Source organism: Perognathus longimembris, chromosome 4 (genome assembly GCF_023159225.1).
Source record: "Perognathus longimembris pacificus isolate PPM17 chromosome 4, ASM2315922v1, whole genome shotgun sequence".
Classification (NCBI taxonomy): Eukaryota; Metazoa; Chordata; class Mammalia; order Rodentia; family Heteromyidae; genus Perognathus; species Perognathus longimembris.
In genome coordinates, this window is record NC_063164.1 from 55,256,739 (window position 1) to 55,268,523 (window position 11,785).

The 11,785-nt window shown below is 34.2% G+C and overlaps 1 non-coding gene across 1 annotated transcript; it reads left to right on the forward strand.

Annotated features, from left to right (window-relative positions):
• The first annotated feature begins 11,142 nt into the window (after positions 1-11,142).
• LOC125351003 lies at positions 11,143-11,248 on the forward strand. Its single transcript, XR_007210898.1, has one exon. It is a non-coding gene; the product is annotated as a U6 spliceosomal RNA (small nuclear RNA).
• The last annotated feature ends 537 nt before the right edge of the window (positions 11,249-11,785 follow it).

The window sequence follows — 11,785 nt, forward strand, 5'->3', positions numbered from 1 at the left end:
GCATGTTTGTTCCTAGGCTTGACCTGAGCTCCAGTAGGTAGACACCATAGTTAATAATGCCTAAGGGTATGCAATTTATATACACCATGATCTGTTCTATTCTGGGTAATGAATTTACCAAAGCTGGTAGGCACCTGGACAGAGTTGACAAAGTAGTAAGCATGATCTTGTTTACCACCAAGTGGTTTAGAAGCACTGAATAATTTTCTACAAAAACAAAATCAGAGCCAGATGACTGTGGTTCTTGCCTGTAATCATGGCTACTTAGAAGGCAACCTGGAGGATCGAGGCTTGATTCCATCGGGAAGAAAAGACCATAGAGATTTATCTCCAATTAATTGAGACCTGGCTCAAGTGTAGATCTTTAGCCATAAGAAAGTAGAAGGAAAGTTTCACACACACACACACACACACACACACACACACACACACACACACACACATTCACTCATTACCATCCCCAAAACAGAACTCAGAGTGAGATTTATATTTTAGAGAACTCTCAGACAGAAGTGTTGAGAATGGCTTGGAATGAAACATGATATTTCACAGGATATTAAGAAAGAAGTTCTTGCTTAAGTGCAACCAGAATATCAGAGCCCAATAGAAGGCAAAAGGAAGATGGCAAATGTCCCTGGGCAGAAAAAATTAATTACTTTTGATTTTTAAGCATAACTAACAGAATCTTCTGGCTACGTATAGTATTAAAGGCCATATTAAATACAGATCTGTAAAGAAGATGAACAAGGAAAAGGGGGAAAAGGTATCAATGGTTAAACATGGTTAGAGACAATGGGAAGAAAGGTAAAGTCCACTTGGCCTAAACTTTGCTAGTATTGAATGCATATTTTCTCTCAAATGTGGAACTGAAAATAATTTGTAAATATACAAATAAGCACATATAAGGTTGAATGCAAGTATACACAAACATATTAACACAAGGAAGGCAATTTCAGGGGAGAAATCACATGGTATAATTCTTCAGAAAAACAAATTCACAATACAAGTCTCATACCATGAAAATGGCACTGAAAGGTAGAAAGAGGTCAAGGGGAGGGGAGAAAAAGGAGGGAGAATGAAATTAAAATATTCAGTGCATATCCCGTGAAATTAAGACAACTGAGGGGTGGAGGTAGGTTGGTAGGGATCAGGTCAATGATGAAAGAGGTGACATTAATCAAGATGCATTGAATTTGTACACTCATTTGTAGAGTGGTAACTCTTTTGGCCAACTACTTGAAGACAATAAAAATATCATTTAACAAAAAAGAAATATTGATAATATCCATTGAGCAGGTTGATAGGCCTAGGAATTTTGTATAGGTTCATTTTATAAGCAAATAAAGTCAGGTTTAAAGTAATTGCTGGGCTAGAATATTCTTCAAGCATCTAACAGCGTATTTTATAATAAAAATATCTTAACTGACTAGTAATGTGGAAGAGATTCACTGGGTAAGTATATCTTGAAGATAAAAAAGTGACATTATGTCATACATTTTAGAATAAAGTTTTTATTTGAAGTTGACTTATGGCACATTTAATTTCTAAGGAAAATAAAATAGTTGGAGTAGCTTACAGTTAAACCAAATCTAACATAAATATTCCATATCAATAAACAATACTGAGTGTAAAGACAAAGCCCCAAGTAGCGACACAGCACTCCAGAGTTAGTAATCAGTTTCCAGAGGCACTTTTCAGCGTGTTGATTTATGCTTCACTATAATTTTATGGTTTATGAGTTAATGCTTAATCAGTAGACCTATGTTAACTAACACTATTCAGTAACTCATAGTCAGGAATTCTTTTGTAAATACCAACATAAATATGAAGACAATCTGAAGTAAACACCTTCTTGTTTCAAGTGTTTGGTTTATAAAAGATGCCTGATTGGCTCTAAGCATGTTGAGTGCAATGATTACATTTGAAGTAGACAGATACATCAATTTCAGAAGTATCTAGCTGAAATCTATTTACCTCCGTACTTCTGGAGGAAATTCTCTAATACTGTTCTGAATTTTCATGGTCTATTAGGTTAGTTCTGACTGAAGAGTTTAGTTTTATACTTAATGTTATTTTGAGAATTAAGTGGAGTAATAATAAATGTGATAACACGTGAAGTGAATGGTAGTATAAATGGTAATAATAAAATAATCAAATTCATTTCTAAATTAACGACACATTGATATTTTTTGTTTTTTACTAATCTTGAATTATTATAGAGAAAACATAATTAGATCATAATTATTTCAAATTATTATAAGTAATCAATATAAAAACAGGTAAAGATTCACATTTATTAACCAGGTTTCCACTGACTTATTATTATTAGCATTTTTATTACTATTAGCTATTTCCACTTGACTTTTCACCATTCACTTCTAATAACCTTATGAAGTAGATACGATTATGTTTCCCATCTTATAGATAAGGTCTTTGACCTGGAGCATTTCAATGATTTAGACCTACTTAGAAACCAAGATTACTAATTAAAAATTTGGCATTATTATTCATTATTCTCTGCAGTTTACATTATTTAATTGCTAATAAAAATACTAGGTGAAATGTTATTGCAAAAAATCGGATACTTATTGTGTCAGAAATTAAGTTATTATTTTGAAGCTCATTTAAACTCAGCTCTGTGATACTGAGACTTTGGCTCTGTAAATCTCTCCTTTGTCATTTGGCTCCCAATAAGGTTCTTTTGATAGAAAATATGTAAGGAGAACTTGGAAGAAAGGGCAAAAGGAAATGATATCCTCACATAGTTATGATAACTGATCATCACCTCCTGGTGAAAAATGAATATAATTTTAGAAAATGTAGTGGTTGTTCTTACTCAGTTCCATTTTATCTTTTCTTTTACAGAGTGGGATAACTGATTGCCACTTTTAAATGTGGTTTCAAGGACAAGGGGAGGCTGTGGCTTACGAATGGAGTGCTTTCTTGTCAGCAAGCAAGCAAGAAGCCATGAGTTCAATCTCCAGTAGTAAAAGAAATTAAATTAAAATGTATAGTGCTGCTTAAAAAGACTTATTTTAAAATTTGATACCATGTATAATGAAGAATAAGGATAAAATATGCAAGTTTAAAGCAACATCAGAAATTAAACTGAAGCAAAGATTATACAATTTAAACTGGCAATCTCATTTTTTTCACTAAAAAACCCAACAACAATAAAATATAATGAACTTGTATTTGTATTTATTCTCATGCCTAAGTTTTTGTCACTTTATTCACTTCTGATCTGCAAATTTTTAATCGCAGAAATTTTTATCATTTTGCACCATACTTCTCAACTTGAACTCTAAAAGGAAAATAATTTTCACACTATAGTACATTTAGCATATCTAATAATATGAACCATGATTTCTTTTTTTTTTTTTTTTTTTTGCCAGTCCTGGACCTTGGACTCAGGGCCTGAGCACTGTCCCTGGCTTCCTTTTTGCTCATGGCTAGCACTCTGCCACTTGAGCCACAGCGCCACTCTGGCCGTTTTCCATATATGTGGTACCGGGGAATTGAACCCAGGGCTTCATGTATATGAGGCAGGCTCTCTTGCCACTAGGCCATATTCCCAGCCTGCACCATGATTTCTTAATGTCATCTAGTAGACAGTCCCTTCTCTGAGTACAAACCACGTTGCTTTGCTTGCAGTGAACTTCAGGCCTAGGTGAGGAGCAATCCCTCTGTAAGTTTTCTGACCTTGAACTGTCTACTTCCACACATCACACTGCTCCAGCTGTGCTTTTTCATTGACTGGCCATGCCATGCCTATTCTCCTATCAAAGTCTTCATCATGCTGTTAGCTGCATTTCTGCCCAGCATGGCTTCATTTATTCACTTTTAGGCTTCAGTTAAAGGACATTTGTTTTGGAACAGTCTTCTTTGATTATCCTAATAAAATTGCATCCTATCTTCAATATTTTATCCACTTTTAGCAATGAATTGCCACTCTTTAACATAACATAATTTTCCTTATATACTGTATCTATTATGTCTCTATTATTGAAGTAGCTCTTATCACAAACAGAAATGATATCATTTGTTGTGTTATTATTGGTTGTTTTCAGATTATAGAAAAGTGCCTACTTTATACTATGTGTTCAATACATGCTTATTGTTTAACTTGAATTTGATTACAACTGAGGTTGAATTTTATTATATGCCTATTAGCCATTTTATTTTGCCTTAAATTAATTGCTTATGAATTAGCTCATTTTTCTTCCTGAGGTTTTATGTTTTTATTATTGATTTGTAAGTGCTGTCTGCATCTGAATGCTATTTAATCTTTCTTAAGTTGTAAATAATTCTTACTCCAAAGGGACTGCACTGTTTTACTGCCTTACTCATCTTGGTTCAACAATAATCCTTCTAGATGTTAAGTAAAAAGAAAAGTAGCTGTTGTGTCTCTGGAAATAAGAGTGACCTATGACCTGTTTCTCCCTCAACTCATCTGAGAAAGAAGAAAGACAACCTAATTAAATTTATGCAAATATGACCATGACAATCCTCAGAAATGCATTTTTCTTCCAACTTTTCATTTACCTTTGAGTATATTGCCTTGTACTAATACAAGAAAGTTTAAAAAGTACTCTTGAAACTTCATCAAGCCATTATGTTGTGATTTCTTTGTTAATTAAAAACATAAATAGTGCTACATACCATCTCACAAACATTTAATAACTCCTTTCTTATTTTTATTTTAGTTTTTTATTTTGGTCAATACTGAGTTTAAACTCAGACCCCAGACTTATTAAACAGACACCCTGTTATCTGAACCAGGTCTCCAGCCCAACGTTGTTTTCAAATAAACTACTTACTGCCTTTGATAACATATTTTGCTACATACTAGGTCATTTTAAAATTTTGAATATGAGAGCCCTAATGATATAATTTCAGTTGATGGCTTGACTTTCCATATTCACAAAACAACATTGAAGAGCATCTCTAAATTAAAATATACTCTGAGTGAAAACAAATTTTAATATTTGGGATGGAATGTTTGCAACCCTCCTCCCACAAACTCATCCCATATGTTAACACCTCATTCTTTGAGGTCTAGGTGTCCTGATGTGAGCCCTTCAGCAGTTATTCAGGTGACGAAAGTGATATTTTCATGAATGAAAGTTGTGTCCATAGAGACAGAACTTAGGAGATATATCTTGCTCTTTCTGTCATGTGTGTAGCAGGAGAAGTCTGCAGTCTGAAGCTGATCAGGCAAGCGTCCAGACTTCACACTTCTGTTACTGCTACTCCTCCCATTTGTCTTCTGGCATGATGATGGAGTAATTATAAAATACTTAATAACCTGATATTTACAATTGCTAACTATAAGAGTCAAAGGCTTCAAACTCACAGTTTTATAAACCCCTCAGTGCATTTATTTACTTATTTGCTGCTGTTGGTTAGCTACTGATACACAGTAGAAGATAATAACATAAACTTTGTCAGTAAATTAATAAAAATAGAATTCAAATACTTTACAGAACTATCTTCACCAATCCTATTTTTTTTAATTCCACCTACTTATTGTACCTTTCCTATTCACCAGTGCTGTTTGTCAGAATTTCTTCATTTCAACTGACATTTCTGTTCTCGTGATACATTTTGTACCTTTTTGTGATACATTTCTTCCTTGAAGAAATCAGTGGCAACTTCTCTATCACTGTTTTATTCTTTAATGCCATACATATAGGCTAAACCATGCTATGATCACACTCTACAATGAGTGATTGTCCAATTCTAATGGTTGTACAATTACTACTATGATCTTTGTGTAATAGTGGGGCATGAAAGATTTACATAGTCTGGGCTTGCCTAATCTTTTCAGGTTGATCTGCTACTACTTTGGTTCATGTGTACTGAATTCCAGGCAATAAAATATGACTTTGGCAACATGTAACATAACATACACACTTGTGCTTGCTAAAATTTTCCTTCCTGGAACAATGTTCTCTATCATCTAAGTCTATCCCACCCTTGAAGGCCAAGCAACATTGCATCCCATCTATACTTCTATTAAGTTTCCTGGTACTTATAGAGTGAATACTTATTTGCATGTTCTGCCTTCTATATTAAAAAAAAAAGCCCTGATACATTCCAGGTCTATCTCATTTTTAGTGATCCTAGCACTTATATATTTGAATTAGTATGTGCAATATCTGCTATACCCCTTTCTCATCCCATAAAGTTTAATTAGTTCAATTTAAACTTTTTCTTTATCAGCTCATCAATCTTCTTACTAATACTTTCCCTTAAACATTTTTTTCCTCTCCATAGCCCTGGTAACTCATCTTTTCAGGAAATTAAACTCTATCCTAAATCATCTTTATAGACAGTCACTCATTTTGCATAGTATTTTTTCTTCCAGTGTCAGATACTCATTTAACAACTATTAAATCTCTAGTCTATTCACTGTAATACATTAAATGCCACTGATGTAAAGATTTTTAAAAAGCAAAGACATTCTAAGTACTGTACAGCAGACACACGGAAAGCCAGACCTGGAAAAGGGAAACATGACCATCATTCTAAAAGTTAAATCACAGGTGTGTAGTGCTTGCTGATCTACAGAGGCGGGAAAATTTTAGTTTTCTTGGGAATGTCAGGAAAGATGTCACAGAAGGGTGGTTGTTTAAGTCAGTGGGGGGATTTTAGGAAAGGAGGTAATTGGTATATGTCCCTAAAACCATTTTTTCCAGTAAAGACAGGCTAGGCTTTTTGTTGTTGCTGCTGCTGTTTTGTTTGTTATTGTTGTGTTGTTTTGTTTGCTCCTGTTTTTTTTTCTAGTTATATGGTTTTACTCCTCTTGGATATTAGACCTAATGAAGAAGTTTCAGAGAGCTATAGGTAACAGCTCATCATATCTTGAATCTTCTCATTTTCCATGTGCAATGAGCATGTCACAATGATGAACATAGCTTTATGAATATATACTTCCTACTTCCATGTTTTTGTATGGGAATCAAGTCACCACTTCATTCTCATTGGAGTCTCTTCACATTTCTACAGTTTGATATTGACAAGTTTGTCAACAATATCAAGAAAAGCTACAAAGGTTTTTTTTTTTTTGGACTTTTACAGGCTTGATATAAGTCCATTATTCTTATAAAATACTCATTGACTGTATCAGTTTTAAGTAAATAATTCTTTCATTTTGTATGGATACTTATTTTTTTTAGGTTAATATATTCAAATCATTCAAGTTTAGAAGACATGAAAAGTAAAAGTTGTACTTAATAAAGTTTTCCTTTCATGCGTCAATATCCGTGGTCTTCCCTCCCTGCAAATGTATCTGGCATTACCAGTCCATTCTATTTTCTTCCTAACACATCCTTCTTTCATACATGGATCTTCTATTCCTTGTTACTTACATCTATAAAGATGGTATCATATCAAATACATGCCTTGTTTTCCACTTAATAATATCTTGAAACTCTCTGTTTCAGTAGAGAAAGATGTACTTATTCATATATATATATATACATACATACATATATATACATACATATATAAAGTGTTGGGAAAACTAGTATAATTATTAGCTACATACAAACAAAAAGTCAAGAAATTAAAGTTTTAATGAACAATTTTCTTTCTTCTTTTCTATTACTAATCTTTAAAAAAAAGAGGAGATAACAAGTTGGATAATATACTCATTGCATTACAATGTAACCTCTCTGTACACCATTTTGACAGTAAAGAAATTAAAAAAAGAGTTACCTTTATGTGCCAAATTATCTTTTAAATTGTCTTTCTATGAAAACCAACCAAAATGAGAACAGAAAAAACTGGCACGTTTGGGATAATTTATTTTGAGATCCTCAAACTAGATAGTGCTTATTTTCATGATCGACATATAGTTGAATACAATATCCAATCTTGAGCTACTTATAACTAATTATAGGATAAAGACTAGGCTACCATTGTATTCATTCTAATTCAGTGTTCTGCATGGTCTAAGGAAATGATTACCAGCTTAATAAATAAGGCCAACTAAATAATAGTAGACACTCAATCTGAAAATCTGGCACAGAATTATATATATATATATAATTTATATACACATATTTATATATATTTATGTATGTGTGTATACATACATATTCATAATATTTCATTGCTTTTCAAGTATAGCTTCACCATTCTGCATTGGTAGTAATTAATCTGTTATGGATTGTATCTACTGCATGTTAACTGGAGAACCAGAAGGTTCTTGGTGATGATGGGACCATTATTACTTAAGCTTTAATCTCTCTCATGAACCTGGCAGCAGGTGCATGCATTCATCCAGCACGAAATGTAGACCAACCACCTTGACATAAGAATTTAAGGACAAGGGAAAAAGTGAATTTGAAACATCTGCCTACCTAGGATATAATAAAATATATGCATCTGTTGTGTATAAGTGGTGGCTGCATACATAATAAAGATAACAAAATGGACCTTAAATTGTAACACAATGAAGGCAACCACAATTTCAACAGTCCCAGTGAGCAGGCCTCTGGGGACAAGGAAGGGCATTGGAGAATTTGTATAATTTAAAATAGGAACTCAGACAGCAATGGCACTCTGGAATGAGTTGGTCTGTGAAGATAGAAAGGATGATTATGTTTTTACACAAGAAATATGAGTATGTATTCTTGGATGGGAGACAGATTTCTTGGAAGTAAGGTAATTGGATGCATACTAGGGCAAAAGTAACTAGTTTGGCCAAAGAAAGGATAGAAGTTGTGTAGGGAAATTATTGATGATCCTTTTAGAAATGTAGGTTTTGCGATCACTGTAAACAGAGTTTAGGACCAATCTACTACACACTGAAAGGGTATAAAATGCATTATTAAAGGCCTTTAAGTGTCTAACATAATAAAAATTGAATGTTCAGTTTTGTTCACATCTTCGAATATGTTCAGAAATGGTAGACCCCTCTTGGGTGATGAAATGAAAAGTGAAATGTCACTTGAAGTACTGTGCTTTTGAGCTTTTCACATAAAAGCACCACAAATACCCACTAGATCTACTAACTGCTTGTATGATTACAGTAGTTGAGTCAGTCTCTGATTGTACAGGAAGAAAGATTATGAAGCGTATGCTTGGAAGTTTTAGTGGGCAATCTGTAACTCACTTTGGTTTACAGAGTATCAAGCATTTATATGTTACAGAGTACTAAAATCCTGTACAATTGCATTTGTGGCCTTGTAGTTTTATCCAGGGAATAGCTTAATGAATATAATCCTAGAACATAACTGTCTTCTCTAACCATCACCTTTCTTTCTCTTGGGGATTCTTCTCTCATCCTTTTGTATCTGCTCCTGTCACCTTGGCCTTCTCTTTATAGCACTTATAATTGTAACCATAGAGATTGGTGAAAAGTTTTCTTTAATCTGTGTGTTAATGTTTTGTTGTTCTGGGAAAACACATGAGAAGACAGTTTCAAGAAGAATGTATTTTGGCTAATAGTTTTACAGTTTTCAGTCTACGGTCTGTTGGCTCATTGTTTTTTAAGTTTATGGCACAGGAGAGACATCATGGAAAGACAGTAAAGGAAATCTCTTCACCTCTTGGTAGTTGGAGAGGGTGGAAAGTTAGGAGGGAAAGTAGAGAATGAGAAAAGGGAGGGAATGAGGAAGATTGATTTCAAGGTATACCCTTCAGAGGCCCACTTCTAGTGAACTATATCCTCCTACAAGGACCAGACTCCTGTCCTAATAGCTATAAACTCAACAGTGAATTAAGGGTTAATAAGGTTAGAATCACAACAGCAGCACCAACTGGCGAACTTACCTTCGATAAATGAGACGCTGAGGCTCTTTTATATAGAAGCATAACAATATCTACATCCCTTACAAGGTGTAAGCTTTCAATACCACATGTAGTGTTGAATAAGGTACAGGAAACATAGAAATATTCGAATGAATCCATGAACTATTCATAGTCTGTCACCATTTTTTCTGATCCTAAACAGTGGAAAGTAGAACTGAAAACATAATGGGAGACTTACGCTTAACTCACTAGTGTGATTAGACCTTCAAAGAAATTTAAACTTTTAGAGTTTATAACACAAATGACACTCTAGAGTCTTGCCATGAATGCCATATGCAATTCATTCATGTACTTGTCTCAAACTCAACACTACATTGGAGGCTTAATGTCACAGAGTAAGTAGGTACTTCAAGGTAAAGTCCAAGGAATTTAATTACCACAAGAGCAGCCCAGTGGTGGCTCAGTCTCATTGACATTCTTTTCTGCTGCTGCAGATATGTGAATTAACATTTCTGAAAGCTGTGTCTACAGGAGCAAAAAGGCTTCAAAACATGGAAAAGATCAAGTTGACGATAAAAGGCATTGCTTCATATTATATTAAAAAATCATTTTTTGTTTTTGTAGATAACATATATTTATGTTTCTTTTCATCTTGATTTTATTATTGTCTGCTAAGCTTATGATAAAAACTGAAATCAGCAAGTATTTTAGAAATATATTTAAAATCTTAATTGGAATGAACCTCAAAATCTGAAAATCAAAATTCAGCAGTTAAAAAATGTGAGTATAATGAAGGTGATAAAAATAAGTGATGAGTTCAGAACATCTACCATAGCAGAGTTTTGTTAATTGAAGCCCACTTCTTTTTTTTTTTTTTTGGCCAGTCCTGGGCCTTGGACTCAGGGCCTGAGAGCACTGTCGCTGGCTTCTTCCCGCTCAAGGCTAGCACTCTGCCACTTGAGCCACAGCGCCGCTTCTGGCCGTTTTCTGTATATGTGGTGCTGGGGAATCGAACCTAGGGCCTCATGTATCCGAGGCAGGCACTCTTGCCACTAGGCTATATCCCCAGCCCTGAAGCCCACTTCTACTTACATCTAACATGTAGCATCTTACATAGTTATTTGCAATAGCAGTTAACTAACAGTTGTACTTTAGTTGATTAAAATATAACCTGAAGTACATTCTGTCATTGGGTCTTTGAATGGCAATTTTAAGAGGTACTCTGTTACTCTAGGAACTAAGCAACATATCCAATGATATAGACTAAAGGATTAAAATTAAATGTAATGGTTTCTCTATCCCAGATGGTATGGCAGACTTGAATTCACTGAAGAATTGTAATTCTAAAGATCACTTGTTGTTAAAGTCATCATAATTCTTGTGCTCACTTCAGCAGCACATATACTAAAATTAGAATGATACGGAGAAGATTAGCATGGCCACGTGCAAGGATGACTTGCAAATTCATGAAATGTACCACACTTTTCGAGAACCTGGAAGAAATGGATGATTTCCTAGAATAAATTGATATCCCCAAACTCAACCATGAAGATTTAAACCTTCTAAACAGACCCATATCCAGCATTGAAATAGAAATGGCAATAAGAGATTTCCCATCCAAGAAAAGACCAGGTCCAGACAAATTCAAAGCAGAATTCTACAAGGCTTTCAAAACAGAACTCACATCAGTATTTCTCAACCTCTTCAATGAAATTGAAAGAGAAAGTTCACTACCAAACACATTCTATGAAGCCAGTATAACCCTCATCCCATAACCAGGCAGGGACTCATCACGGAAAGAGAACTATAGACCCATTTCCCTGATGAACATTGATGCAAAAGTTCTCAACAAAATTCTGGTCAATTGACTTCAATAGTTCATAAAAAAACATCATACACCATGATGAAACTGGATTCATCCCAGGCATGCAAAATTGGTTCAATATATGCTCCTGAATATAATAAAGGCAGTCTATGACAAACCAATAGCAAACATAATTCTAAAAGGTGAAAAGCTAAAGCC